This window comes from Lynx rufus, unplaced genomic scaffold (assembly GCF_022079265.1).
Source record: "Lynx rufus isolate CCGP_SWC_20201006 ecotype Redwood Valley unplaced genomic scaffold, mLynRuf1.p SCAF_7, whole genome shotgun sequence".
NCBI classification, from domain to species: domain Eukaryota; kingdom Metazoa; phylum Chordata; class Mammalia; order Carnivora; family Felidae; genus Lynx; species Lynx rufus.
The window spans coordinates 58,951,690-58,967,723 of record NW_025814889.1 but is presented as its reverse complement, the minus strand read 5'-3'; the positions used below and the strand labels follow the sequence as shown (position 1 = coordinate 58,967,723).

At 37.5% G+C, this 16,034-nt stretch overlaps 1 pseudogene; it reads left to right on the top strand.

Annotated features, from left to right (window-relative positions):
- The first annotated feature begins 3,145 nt into the window (after positions 1-3,145).
- On the top strand, positions 3,146-5,718 carry LOC124501873 (protein kinase C-binding protein NELL1-like; annotated as a pseudogene).
- Positions 5,719-16,034: the final 10,316 nt, after the last annotated feature.

Here is a 16,034-nt window from a genome sequence, read left to right as displayed (position 1 = left end):
AAATTTTTTTTTCAACGTTTTTTATTTATTTTTGGGACAGAGAGAGACAGAGCATGAACGGGGGAGGGGCCGAGAGAGAGAGAGACACAGAATCGGAAACAGGCTCCAGGCTCTGAGCCATCAGCCCAGAGCCCGACGCGGGGCTCGAACCCACGGACCACGAGATCGTGACCTGGCTGAAGTCGGACGCTTAACCGACTGCCCCACCCAGGCGCCCCTGTGATTAGAGAATTTAAAACTGTAAGATACTTTTTTTCCAACCTCACCATGCTTCTACCGCTCCACATAATTTTATTTTATTTTACTATTTTTACATTTTATTTATGTAAATAATCTCTACACCCCACATGGGGCTCGAACTCATGACTCTGAGATCAAGAGTCACATGCTCTCCCAACTGAGCCTGCCAGATGCCCCACCCCACACCATTTTAAAAATTAATATATACCAAAATTATTGGGAGAACAAGTAAAAAACAAATGAAATCAAAAGCCAAAAATATCCTTTCTCACAATAAAACTTTATGGAATATTCAATATTTGAAATTTTACATTAGTTCTGATCATCATATATTACTGAAATGCTATAAATAACAACTATTCTTCTTTTTAGCTGGGACCTAAGACCTGTATTCTAAAACCCAGCCGTGAATAGTGGCACCCAAATTCTGCTCAAAATAGGAATGAATGGCAAATAGATGTTTCATGGTCTCATATGATTTCTTCTGCAATGTCTCAATTCTGAACAACTTACATGTCTAAGGAAATGTATTTTTAAAAATTTTTTAATGTTTATTTACTTTTGAGAGATAGAGAGAGAGAGAGAGAGAACGTGAGTAGTGGTGGGGACAGAGAGAGAGGGAGACATGGAATCCAAAGCAGGCTTAGAGGCCGACATGGGACTCGAACCTATGAAATGCAAGATCATGACTTGAGCCAAAGTCAGCCACTTAACTGACTGAGCCACCCAGGTGCCCCAGTAAATGTACTTTTTGATGCCTTCCTGATCACAGATTAAAGAAAAAATGCCTTAGGAAATTGATTGCATTGTGGAAATATATGATCTCTAAAATGAATCCCATATTTGGGTTTCTGAAGGGGACATTGGAAATAAAGAGAGGAAATGTATATGCATGTCTGGAAAGATTTCATAAATCAGTATGTTTAATTAATCCACAAAATGTTATTAATAGCATAAGCTGTGGAGTCAGAGATACCTACATGGTTCAAATCCATCTTACTAATTCTGTGAACTTGGGCAAATAACTCAGCCTCTCTATGCTTAAATTTTCTTGCCTGATAAGTGACTAATTATAGTCTCTCTCTCAAGAGTTCTGGAGAGGATTAAATCAGATAAAATGAAATGTTCAGCACAGTAACGGAACCATAGTTCTGAATCATGATTATTGTTCCTATACTTACATATACACAAAAAAGAATAAACTACTGTCCCTGCCTTCAGAAATATTATTTTCTCACTGAGGTTTTGATACACATACATGAAAAGTTGTATCCATTCAAACCAGAATATGATTCAGTGAATCTAATAAAAGCTTTAGGGCTTTAGAGAGGAGGAAATCACTATGGAATGCAGTTGTCTGATAAGGCCTCATGGGAGAGAGAGGATTTGAGCTGGACTGTAAATGAAATGTAAGATTCAGATATTGAGAAAGGAGGTGTGGTTTATTTCAAATATGAGCAATGGAGGGAAAATTGTCATTTGTATGGGATTTTGTGGGATACTTCTAGACCAGTGAATATGTATATTTGGCTAGCATGGAAGGTCATTCTTGTAAGAGAGAGTGAGAAGATGTGGAAAGGTGGATTATGGATGTCTTTAAAGGCCTTGGGGTTTTTTGAGTAGGGAATGATAGTAGTTGAGGAAGATTTATTTGGTTGCTTCTTGTTAGATGAGCTGAAGGAAGGATCAGATGGAGAAAGGATGATGAATGAAGAGGTAATTTATGCGTGGAACAGGATGGAGGTCATGAGATTGGAAAGAGAAGATAATGATAGTACGAAATTAGATATTGCAGTTCACGACAATCACCTAGTTTAATCCTTTTAACAACCCTAAATAATACAGCTAGACAGTGAAAATGATAGAAGATGAAGTCTGGTTTTCTGATTCCAGAACTCAGGCACTTGACCATTGTGCCATAGTGCCTGCTACATATGGAAAAATTGGTGCCTACAAATCCATGCATTATTTCCCTTGCAAAATACAGTTTCTTTTTAGATCAAATCCGAAATTGATCAGTGCTATAGAAATAAAATCAACCAAATGAAAAATGCAAAATTGAGAAAGCTTCAGAGTGGAAAAAAGGAAAGGCTTCAGGTGTGTCCTGATTGGAGGTTGTTGTCATGGAGAAGCTGTAAGCAGGCTAACTAGAAGTGGAGCATCTTATGTGATTGGTTAGGGTGTGTACTTGACTTTCTCTGCTTGGTCCTAAATTGAAAGTGGGGACAAAAAGTAGGGAAGCTGTCAGTTATTAATCAAGTCCTGGCCACTTGGGGCTGATTGTTACAGAAGTTATTGTTTACCTTCCTGGATTGTCACTAGAGATAGCAATCTGGCTTCCTGTAGTCTGATTTAAAGTTGGCTGGCTTCCTGGGTTGTTTATCGTACATAAAGGGATTGGTTTCCTGGGCAGGTTGCTGCAGGTTGTGGATCAAAGTTCTATTTTTATATATGGTCTATTTTCCATTTGTATATTCAGTCTCTCAATATTTTTCCAGGGCTTAGTTGCCTTTGAACTCCCTAAGGTACTTTCTGACCCTGGTGAAAGAAACATTATTCAGGATATAAATGTTAGAAATCTAATTAAAAATTTATTTGGGAGTGCAAAGTTAAAATTGCATATTTGAGACTTATAGCCATACAATATTTTATCTCAGAACTAACAATATGTCCAATCTACACATGCATGGTTGTATATTTCAACTTAGCTTCATGCCCACCCTCTTTGTATATTCTTCCTTCCATTGCAGGGAAGGATCCTGGGAACTATATTTTCCAAAATCCCTCACCAGAAGGTTTCAGGTTATATTCCCTTATGGGAGGTTTTTCCTCAAAATATAAAAAAGAAAAAAAAAATCCACTATTCTTCAGTGGCAACCATAGGCAGGCAGGTGAGGGCTTGGAGATGGTTAATGTGAAGTTTTTCCAGTGGCTTCCAAACATCCTCCTGAGAAACATTCACTTTTGTGAATCAGCTAAGGTCAATGGAAGCAGCTTTCCTTATGTTCTTGCACTTCTAGATTTCCTGAAAGCTTGCAGGGGCTTCCCTGACATTCGCTCTCCTAGCCCTTTGAATGGTTTGGTAAGTCTTTCATTCCCAATGTTAAACCCTATTTTGTTCAAAATACCTACAGTGATTTTGTCCTTCTGACTGACCCTGATGGAATGATCAGATATTCTGCCAAAAATAGGGGTGTACACATTGTCTGAGAATGTTCTGGATGAAACTGAAAACTGGAAACTATTGTGAAACAGGAAAGACAAGATAAAGAGAGGTATAGCATGAGGATAGAAGCAGAGATTCTAAGATGCCACACTGCTGACTTTGAAGATGTAGGAAGGGGACATGAACTGAGGAAACCTGGAGTATACAAAAGTATACAAAGGTATACCAAGGTATACAAAAAGAGATCCATGCAGCCCCTCATGTGAGTAAGAAATTGACTCAGCTGTTCTGGAATAAGAGTTATTCTTCTTGACCACTGTACAGCAGAAATCATTAACTTTAGGAGTGACACTGTCCATTTGAGGACTGGAACACAGCTATTTTGAACTGAAGAGCATTGGTTTGAGGGATGAGATTTGATACCACTATAAACATAACAGGAAGCCCAGGACTGAAAACCTTCTGTACTGGATGGCAGGTGGACAGTGGCACAAGTTCGCATTTGTCAGTGAAACCAAAAGCATGATTTATTCAAGGGAATCATCATCTGGGTTGGGAATATTATCTTTATGCCAAATGGATACATAACACAGTGTCTGAACCTGAATCACCCTTGCCAACTTGCAGTGATTTTTTTAAGCCTGATGCAAGGAATAGTGGATTTACAGAGGCTTTTGGCCAAGCCTAAAAAACTAAATTATGCAGCGACAAGACTTAGTCATTTGGAAAACTGTCACTGCAAGAAGACTTGCCAAGTGAGTGGACCACTCTACAGAGACCAAGTCTTCTGGGTTGATGGTGATCACTACAGGAAATGCACATGCAAACGTGGTGCTGTGGAATGTTGAAGAATTTCCTGTCCCCTTCCCGGTTGCTCCCCAGGATCCCTCCTCATGCACATCACTGGCCAGTGCTGTAAAGTCTGCTGAGCAAAATGTGTCTGTGCAGGAAAAGTCCTTTCAGAAAGCCAGTGGATTTTAGCTAAAAGCTGCTGGGAATGCTGAGGTGGATTTTTAGTAAAAAATTACAGAAGCGTGCCCTCCTTTGAACTGCTCAGAAAAGAATCACATGCAGTAGAGGTTATAACTTTTGTACAGAAAGATCTAAATGTGGTGAAAACTCACAGTGCAAAAACTAGAACACAAAAGCTACTTGTGAGTGCAAGAATGATTGTATCTCTGCCCAGAGAGATTCTGACTGCTGTAGAAATATTGAAGAGTGTGCAGCTAAGATGCATTACTGTCATGCCACTACTATGTGTGTAAACTTGCCTGGCTTATATCACTGTGACTGTGTCCTGGGATACATTCGTTGTGGATGACTTCTCTTGTACAGAGTATGATGAATATGGCCATGGGCAGCACAACTGGGATGAGAATGCCATCTGCACCAACACTGGCCGGGACACTGCTGCACCTGCAAACTGGGCTATGTGGGGATTGGGACCATCTGCAGAGAATTCTGCCAAGAGGGCAGCGGATATGGAATATCTGTGGCTCTTAACAAATGCGTCTGGATTCAAAGGAAGCCACTGCGAAAAAGATATTGATGAATGCACAGGGGAAATCGTAGAGTGCCACAACTATTCCTGCTGGTTGGTACGACTGTGAGTGCAGAAGTGGTTTTTATAATGATGGGACCTATTCACTGTCCAAGGAGGCCTATATTGACATTGATGAATGTGCTTTAAGAACTTATACCTGTTGGAATGATTCTGCCTCCATCAACCTGGCAGGGGGATTTGACTGCCTCTGTCTTTATGGGCCCTCCTGCTCTGGTGACTGCCCACATGAAGGAAGACTGAAGTGCAAATGGCAGGTGTAGATTGTGAAAGAAAACAGGTGTTCTCTCCATTCCTGTGAGGACCAAAAGATACTCTGCCAGTAGATAACTTGTGTTTGCTGGAATCCAAACGTTGACCTTTTCTGTTGCCCAAAGTGTGACACCAATGTCACGAGTCAATATTTAGATCATAATGGACACAAGCTGTATCAAAATGGAGACAATTGGACTCACAGCTGTCAACAGTGCTGGTGTCTGGAAAGAGAGTTAGATTACAGGCCACTTCGCTCCAAATTGAGCTGCGAGTACACAGTCATCTTGGAAAGACATTGCTGTCCCTGCTGAGTCAGTGACCCCTGCTTAGCTGATAACACTGCCTATGATATCAGAAAAACTTGTCTGGACAGAGGTGGCATTTTAAGGCTTAGCAGCTCAGTGTCAACATGGCTGGATCTCCCTGCATGACCTACACATGCAAGAATGGAAGTGTCTGCTCTTCTGTGGATTTGAAGTGTTTTCATAATAACTGAAGGATGTAAAATGGAATCATCATCATGAGGAAAAATGGACAAAAATGACCATCCAATATGATGAAGAACAGGAGTTGGTGGTTTTGTTTGTTTGTTTGTTTGTTTGTTTGTTTGTTTTTTACCACAGACAATTATTGAAGTCTCCATCTGAAGAAGGTGTTTGGGGAATGCATTTTGGACCTACTTTTCTGTTCATTCATGCTAACCTAATCTAGGGGATATACAGTGCGGTGCCTTTAAGTCTTTGCTTGTTAGAAGTTTCCCATGTTTTAAATCATGTTTCCCTTATCAGATCATTTGCAAACACACTTATATGATCTCATGGTAACAGTTGATGGAAATTTTGGTTTATTTTGTGTACTAACATAATAGAGACTCAGCTCCTTTTATTTATGCTTTTTCTGGATTTTTGGATCAAATTCTACAAGTAAAGCTGCCTAGTGTAATTTTGTCACCCCTAAACAAACAAAACCCAGCAAAAACAATGGAGAGAAAGAGTAAACATTTTAGCTCTCATATATTAGACTTAACTTCTTAATATGGGTTTCATTTCTTATTTTTTTAAATCTTTCCAGTGTTTAGCACAAAGCTTTGCACAAATCTGTCATTCAATTATATCTGTTAAATCAAGTTGAATTAACTATGCAGATGAAAAAAGAAATAGGAATTTTGAAAAAAGAAATAGGAATTTTGAAGCAAACCAAGTCAGAAGCAGATGATCAAAAATGAAAATAAGTATAAAAAAGAAAATAATAAAATCATAAGTGATAGTGAAATTGTATATCCTGCTAAGGCCCTTCTACAAAGAGGAAATTTAAGATCAAAAGCATTAATTAGGAACAGTCTTAGAATTATCCTATGGTTTATTTCTGGTTGTATTTACCTTTTAATGCTTTTCCTCACATTCCTTCCTTTCTATTGCTCTTAACTCCTTCCAAACTAGTCTGAAATCCTTTTACTTTCTGTTACTAGCCTATTAGTGACTTGTTACTAGCCTAACCCAAGCAACACCTGCCTCACTGGGACTTCTGCAGTAATCTCTCAATTGAGCTCTCTGCTCCCATGCCTGCACCCTCTCGCCCCAGTTCATTCTCTAGATCTGCACTGTCTAAGGTGGTAGCCACCAGCCACATGTGGCTACTGAGCACTGGAAATGCTGCAGGTTTGAATTGAGATGTGCTGGAAGTTTAAAGTACACACTGAATGTAAAAAATATGTCAATGAACTTGTACGTTGATATGATAATGACCTGATGGTTTGGATATGTTGGGTTAAATAAGATCTATCAGTAAAAATAGTTTGATACATTTCTTTTCACTTTTAAAAATGTGAATAATAGAAAATTTAAATGTCCTATGTGGTTGGCAGTGTATTTCCACTGGACAGCCCTGCTCTAGACTGTAATCAGTAATCTTTTTAAAATAAAATTTTGTTCCTATTATTACCTTGCTTTAAACCTTGCACATAGGATAAAGACAAAAATTTGTAATGTTGCCTTTAAGCACCTGTCTAATCTGGCTTTTCCATCCCCACATCCTCCTCCTCAACCCTCATAGCTTTGCCCTTCTTACAGTTCCTCAAAGTCACTCTTCTCTTCTTAGCTGCAGTTCCACTCACATGCTATCTCCTACCTGAAATGCTTTTCATACACTTTATGTGTCTGGTTCCTACTCATCCTTTAAGTCTCAGCTGAAATGTTACTACATGAGGGAGGCATTACTTGACAGCCTTATAATCTTAGCATAGGTGCTCATAACAAAATGTGACAGGTGGATAGGTGGCTTAAACAATAGAAATTTGTTTTCCCACGGTTCTAGAGGCTGGAAGTCTGAGATCTGAGTGCTAGCATGGTTAGGTTCAATGAAGGTTCTCTTCCAGGCTCTGAGATGGCCACCTTCTTGATATGCCCTCACATGGCAAAGAGAAAGAGACAGAAACTCTCTGTTGTCTCTTCTTATAAGGGTACTATTCCCAGAAACAATCAACAAAACTAAAAGACAGCCTATGAAATGGGAGAAGATATTTGCAAATGATGTATCTTATAAAGGATTAGTATCCAAAATCTATAAATAACTTATCAAACTCAACACCCAAAAAGTAAATAATCCAGTTAAGAAATGGGCAGAAGACATGAACAAACATTTTTCCAAAGAACGCATCCAGATGGCTAACAGACACATGAAAAGATGCTCAACATCACTTGCCATCAGGGAAATACAAATCAAAACCACAATGAGATACCACCTCACACCTGTCAGAATGGCTAATACTAACAGCACAGGAAACAAAAGCCTGAAGAGAAAGGGGAACCCTCTTACACTGTCGGTGGGAATGCAAACTGGTGCAGCCATTCTGGAAAGCAGCGTGAAGGTTCCTCAGAAACTTGAACTATCTCCCTATGACTCAGCAATTGAACTATGAATCATTTACCCAAAGGATACAAAAATACTGATTCAAAGGAGCAAATGCACCCTGATGTTTATGGTAGCATTATCAACAATAGCCACATTGTGGAAAGAGCCCAAATGTCCATCAACAGATGAACGGATAAAGAAGATGTGGGAGATTGTACATATAATTCTTGTGGTTCTAGACCCTTAACTTATGGGATGTGGTACAGTTCAGCAATAAATTATAGGATACCTAGTTGGTGTGTGTGTGTGTGTAATGGGTTATTATTCAGCCATCAAAGACAATGAAATGTTGCCATTTGCAAGTACATGGATGGAGGTAGAGTGCATTACACTAAGTGAAGTAAGTCAGTCAGAGAACAGCAAATATCATCTGATTTCACTCATATGTGGAATTTAAGAAACAAAACAGATGAACATAGGAGAAGGGGGGAGAAAAAGAGAGAGAGAGAGAAGGAAGCAAACCGTAAGAGACTCTTAACTGTAGAGAACAAACTGAGGGTTGATGGAAAGAGGTGGGTGAAGGGATGGGCTAAATGGATGACGGGCATTAAAGGGGGCACTTGTGATGAGCACTGGTATTATATGTAAGTGATGAATCACTAAATTCTACACCTGAAACAAATTTTGCCATGTATATTAATTAACTAGAATTTAAATAAAAACTTGAAAAAAAGGGAGCTATTCCTATCATGAAGGCCCCACTCTCATGACCTTATCTAAACCTAATTCTTTTGCAAATACCCCATCTCCAAATACTATCATTAGGGGTTAGGGAATCAGTATATGAATTTAGCAGGAGGGCAGATGCAATTCAGTGTATAGCCTTCCCAAACCTATATTAGATCCCCTATTATTTTATCTTATAGCAATATGTTTTGTCCTGTGTAACACTTAACACAATTTATAATTATGTATTTATTAGAGTTCTTATTCAGTAAATGGTTATGGAAGCATTTTTATTGGGCTTATGTACTTTCAGAGATAGAAGGAACCTTATATAGATATGAGGAAACTAATACAGTTTACCTTTATTTTAAAAAGGGGAGTTCTCTTTTCTGTGATTTATGTCTTATAAAGTTACTAATATTTAGATTTTCTGTGATTTATGTCTTATAAAGTTAGTAATATTTAGACTGAGAAGCTGTATGACAGTACAATTCCATCATACTGTGATAAAGTACGATAGATGAGATGAGGAAATCCTGCAAATTTGTATTAGGAATGCACAGGTTTACCTCATGTCTTGGGATTAACATGGACCCACTCTGTAATGCTGTGTGTGAGGGAGAGTGGAAGAGGATAAGCCTTTAAATTTCAAAGAAGTCTGAGATATCTTTGCTAGTTCCAAGTAATGCAAGTTTTTTTCAAATAATTCAAATTATATGAAAAAGGTGAAGTCAATTGTAATTGACTGTTGTTTCTGTTATCTCTCAGCTTTGTTTGTCCAGTGATGTCTTCACTTAGTCTTGATTTTTTGAAAGATAGTTTCACTGGGTATAGAATTCTAGGTTGATATTACTTGAGAGATATTTCCAATTGTTTTTCTGTTTGTTTGTTTTTTTGTTTTTTGTTTTTTTCTTTCTTGTCTTTGATTCTCAGTATGTAATGTGTCTACTTTTCTCCAGCTACTTTTAAGATTGTCTCCTTATTTGTCTGATACTTGACTATAATATGACTTTTGTGGTTTTCTTTACATTTATGCTGCTTTGGGTGTGTTGAGATTCTTGGATCTTGGGTTAATAATTGTCATCAAATTGAAAAATGTTTAGACATTCTTTCTTCAAACATTTTTTTCTGTCCCTCTATTTTCTCTCCTCTGAGACTCTAATTACACATACATTAGACTATACTGTCCCACAAATAATTTTTCAGTCTTTTTGTGGTCTCTATGCTTAATTTTGCATAGTTTCTTTTGCTATATCTTGATATTCACAACAAACATATTTCAACAACATCTGAGTTTATGTTACTGAGGTGATTTTTGAAAAACCCCTAGATAATTGCAGGATGGGGGTTACTGCTAAGGGAACTGATTAGAGGGTTGGAACTTTCAGTCCCACCTTCTGACCTCAGAGGATGTAAAAGGGCTGGAGGTTGAGTTAATCATCAGTGGCTAATTATTTAATCAATCATGCCTACATAATGAAGTTTCTGTAAAAATCCTAATCAAAGGGATTAGGAAAGCTTCCTGGTTGGTGAACATATAGAGGTGCTGGGAGAGTGGCATGTCCAGAGAGGCCATGGAAAGTCCATGCCACTTCCCTCAAACCTTCCACCTGCATCTCTTCCACCTGACTGTTTTTGAGCTGTATCCCTTTTATCATAAAATGTTAATCTCATAAGTAAACTGTTTTCCTGAGTTTTGTGAGCCACTCTAGCAGATTATCAAATTTGGGGAGAAGGTCATAGTATCTCTGATTTAGAGCCAATTAGTCAGAAGCACAGGTGACAGCCTGGACTTGTGATTGGCATCTGAAGTTGATGGGAGAGGGTATTCTTGTGATACTAGGCCCCTAACCTGTGAGATGTGGTACAATGCAGCAGTTAAGTTATAGGATACCTAGTTGGTATCCAGAAAGCTGGAGAATTGTTTGGTATGAAAAGCCCACACATCTGGTGTCAAAAGTGAGTTATTATGAGTAGTAGAGTAAAAGTAGAGGAGAAACACATTTTCTCTTTCAAGTAGTATGTATTTTCCATTAGTAAAAATATGTATACTGAATAGTTTAAGATAACTGTACAAAATTCTTATAAGCTTTATAATTAATTCCCCAATTTCTTACCTCTCCTTCCCAATATGCATATGTTTTAGAGGTAGTTATTATCATGGTATCAATTTAAAAGAAAGAAAGAAAGAAAGAAAGAAAGAAAGAAAGAAAGAAAGAAAAAGAAAGTTAAAACTGTTACAGAAATAATTCCACATCTTCATGGCTTTTCCTATTTTCAACACTCCACTCCTTTTAAAATGATATTTCTTTCAATTACTCAATTGAAATATTTTGAAGAAAATTAAATTAAACTGGGTGCTAACTTATGTTTATATTTTATAAGATAAGCTATTTTTAACATAAAATTTTCAAACATAATTTATATCCACCAACAATATCTAATTCATGTGTTTTATTGAAGATGAGACTCTCTAGAGTACTATGTACTACTAATCTTGCTCAGCACCACAGACTCAACTCTTATCAGCTAAACAACTCTTCTTAGACAATATGATAGTTAATAAAAGAATCAGTTGTCCCTGATTGTTTACGCTACCTAAAGTCAAATTTAAAGGGATTATGCTATGATACAAGGTACCATCTAAGATGCTTGCAAGATGGCCATTGTATACTGCAATATACATATATATATATATATATATATATATATATATATATATATGAAGTATATATGAATACTTTAGTCCTAAGAATCATATATATATGAAGTATATATGAATACTTTAGTCCTAAGAATCACCATATATTATGAACATATACTTGGCAGTCTGCTTATGTGTATGTATATGTTAAAAATCAGGACTGTAAATCCTGCATGAAAATGCTGGAATTTGAAAGAGCTGCATGGAGTTAAAGTTTATAGCATGGAGTTAAAGTTTATAGCATGGGAGGTTGCCCCTTTGTCACAACTTGAAACACCACCACGGCTTGAGGCATAGAGATGAAAGTCCTATAACTCAAAATAGGCTAAAACAAGAAAGTGGCTGCTATTGAAGCATTTAAGAAGACCAAAACTTATTTATATTATATCGTCTTCAAGTTGGGTATAATGTATAAGCACCCTATCTTTTCAAAAGGAAATTTCAGGCCAACTATTTAAGTATATCATTTCTTGGCCAGATTTTTTTGCCTTCAGTATAGGTGTGGTTTTGGTTCTCCCATGTTCCATCTTAAAGGAATTGTCAGCAAGATCCAATACCAATTACTTCATACCTGAGCACTGTGATAACTCTATTTCTCTTTATCTCATCACAAAACCCTGTAATAGCTACTAAAGTCTTTTTCGTCATTCATCATTCTATCAGCAGTTTTTTGATGGCCTAAGGTGCTAACTGTGCTATACTGATGTAGATCTTAAACTGTTCATTCTACATGGATCTTGAGCTGTTCATTCCACATCAGTATACTCCAAGAGGCAGATACAACCCCAGGTTTAAATAAGCCAGAACAAAGCTTTGAACTTTGTATTATGTATTTGTATTATGCCCTCTCTTTTTAGATATACAGATATACAACCAAACAACTTGGTAAAACCACTGTATAAAGTAGATACATATCTGCCTTCAAATAAAAAATTTTAAGGTATTCTGATTATTTGAAGGATCAGAAAGTCATAATGTTTGTTAGTCTAGGCCTTTCCAGTTGTAAATGCCACAATGGGATTAAATACATACAGATTTGATTTCTGTGAGAGAAAAATTGGTGGGAGTCTGAGAAGGTGCTGTGCAAGGACCAAGCACAAGAAAAGGGAAGGAAAGTCATATGGAAGGATTCTAGACTACCATGCAGCCTAAGGAAGATTCAGCAAGACTCTCAGGAAGTTCTCCAGCCAAACCTGGCTGTCAAAGGTGTTCTGAATCTCCCAGAAATGGACCTATTTTAGTAGCCCTGCCAATGCTCAGCCCTAACCTGGGAGCAGCCCAGTGCTGCTTTGTACTAAGCATGGCCTTAGTACAAACAGGGGAATGGATTTGGGAGCATGGCAGCTGGGCCCTGATCAAGTTCTCTGTGGTTACCTTCTCATGCCCACCACAGTTATTTTCTTAAAATATGAAATACAGTTCAGGATTCAGGAATTCATTTTATATAAAACATCCAAATCCACCTAATTGTAATTTCTGTCACAATAGGACTTGTATATTATATTACTTCAAACAAGGCTGGGCACAATACAAACTACAACAGCTAGGCCTCAAAGCAATATACTTCATAAATGGAGAGCAAAGGAATCTGCCAAGGTCCCAGAGTTGAGCTGATTTAATCTACATCTTGAATCTGTGTTTAGCAGCTTGGGCAAAAACAGAAACACATTAGGCTACTCTTGTTTTCTATTTATGACAAAAGAAAGCCAATAAATTTAATACCATCATTCTTCCTGGAACTAAACTCAAACAGGAATTTTATTACTTGCTTCCCTGTACAAAGAACACTCACTACCATAATGGGTCATATCTCCAATTGTGGATTTATAAAAGGATCATAAAATGCAGTTCAAGGAGATGATTCTTGTATTGGCCTATGATAAAGGTAGAGGACTTAACAGTAAGCTGTAACTTGGTCAAGGAATTTCTTTTTGGCTTTAATAATAATGAGTTCATTGAAGCCATGAGTTCACAGATAAAATTAAGAAAAAAAAGATTTAAGACAGCTATTAAATTATAGTATATGGGTCAGCAGACATGGAAAAAATCAAATAGTGAGGATGATACTATAACAGGCTAGATAATGGCCCCCAAAGATGTCCAACACTAATCCCCAAATCTGTGAATGTTCACTTACATGGTGAAAGGGATTTTGCAAATATGATTAAGCTAAGGATCTTGAGACGAAATTACCTTGGATTATCCTGGAGGGCCCAATGATGTAATTACAAGTGTTCTTAAGAGGGAGACAGGAGGGTCAAAGACAGAGGAATGGGAGATGTGACGAGGAAGCAAGAGGTTGGAGTGTTGTTAGGAAGGGGCCACAGGCCAAGGAACACAGGCGGCCTCTAGAAGCTGAAAAATAAAAGGAACAAATTCTCTGTAGCTCCAGGAAGGAACCAGCCTCGCCAACAACCTGATTGTAAACTTATTTAAAAGACTTGTTTTAGGCTTCTGACCTCCAGAACTGTAAGAAAGGAAATGCCTCTTGTTTTAAGCCTATGATAATTTATAGCAGCAGAAATAGGAAACTAATACAGATATTCATCAAATGACTGACATTTGTGAAACATTGCTTTAGCAAGTGTCTGAGTGCAGGTATTTTATGTTATTTATTAAGGCAACAGTCACAAACTACAGATGCCAGATTTGTTGTAATTTGTGTATTCATCACTTAACAAATATTTCTGCAAGTTACTCATTCCCCTGCTATATAATTCATCTGTAACTGGACACTTGAAATCAGTTTTGTAATTTAATGATAATAATGGAGGACTTAATAGCATTTATAGAGCATTAAGCAGGCATGACACTGTTCTAAGCACTTTATACATATTATTTAGCCTTCTGGGATAGTTTCTGTTATAATCCTATTTTATAGATTGACTTTGCTGAGGAATGGAGAAGTAAAATAACTTCTCCAACATCACAGCTGGAACCAGCTTTAAACCTGCAGGTCTGTTTTTGTCTGGAGCCTGGGTTTTCATCATATTTAAGGAGTCCTGAATGTTCTCTTTCCATTTCCTTGCCTAAATTGGTCTTCAGTTCTCCTTTACAATGATGTTGTACTCTTTTCACTAAGTGATCATTCTTCTGGTTGTAGAAACCAAAGCAAAATAAGAATACTTCTGCCTTCCCTCTACCATCTGATAACATTAAAGCATTTTCCTATCCACTGTTTGTTAATAATTTTCCCAATAGGAAGCTACTTCAAAATAAGTTAATATAAAGTAAAATAGTTTTAATAACACTAAACAAAAATCATGGAGAAGTAATAAAAATGTAATATTCAGTTAAAATGCCATTAATTTTCTTTATAGGAATTTAGAGTAGTCTGTGCTTTTGCCCTTGCTTCTTAGAAAAGCAATATGGACCTTCCCCGTTACTGTGGAATCTTAAAAGGCATTTAGGCGCTTTGGGCTTCAGGTCCCTCTTCTGCGAAATTACAGTTGGGCTGAAAACTCCCCAAGGCTTCTTTGAATTCTTGAATTCAATGACTGCAATACATATATTTATTTCTTTTGGGAAGAATAATTCAACAGAACCCTGCCTGTTAATATGACACAGGACCCTGATTTACCAGACATGTCTAAGAGCCATGTGCCTTTGATGCTGGACTCTTTATTTATCTTGTAGGCTGCTTATGAAATGTGTTCCCTTTCAGTGGGTGGGGCCATTTCATAATGTATGTTTGCTTGAATAGTCTACTTGCTCCTGTGAACTTCCTACCTCTTGGTGAAAATCAGAAACTGACCACCCATTTATTGTTTTAGTTTAATCTTCTTTAATTTAGTTCTCCAAATACTGCCTGCTTCGGCCACATACATTAATACGTAACATCATTTGGCTAGCAGACTCAGAAATGTCCAAAGTCAAGAATTTCACGGAAGGAATATCCACATTAGGTGTGTGGTTGGACCAGATGACCTGTTAGGGTTTTCTGGGGAATGTCATCATTTTAACAGTGAAGGTCCCAGATCCCAGGAATCCCTCAGTCCTGGGATGGTTAGTTGCCCTTTCTAAGGTCCCTTAAATCCTGACTTTAGATTGGTGCTGTCCAGAAGAATTTTCTGCAATGATGGAAATATTCTATACCTAAACTATTCAATTCAGTAGACTTGTGTGGCTGTTGAGTACCAGAAATATGAACAGCACAATTGAGGAACTGAATTTTTAATTTAATTAAAGTGTAACAAGTGGCTACTATATGGGACAGCACAGCTATAGGTGATGCCATGAACATGATCATTAGTGAGCTGCTTCGTGCAACAGCCCTAAGGGAAGCACCCTGGAAAGCAGTCTGAATGAACACTTGTCTAACACTCAACCCACCAGCTTTATTTCCTATATCCATTGTTATACCGACAAGGCAGTGTAAGTTTATCCAGGAATATTGATAAGATGTACCTTTATCACTCTCGAGGTCAAAGGATAGATTCCATGATGGCTTTTTGAGAAACATGTGATTTAAGTTGTGTATTTAGTCTGAGTTTCAGTAGATGAGTAAGCACATCCAAATAAAAGCACTCTAG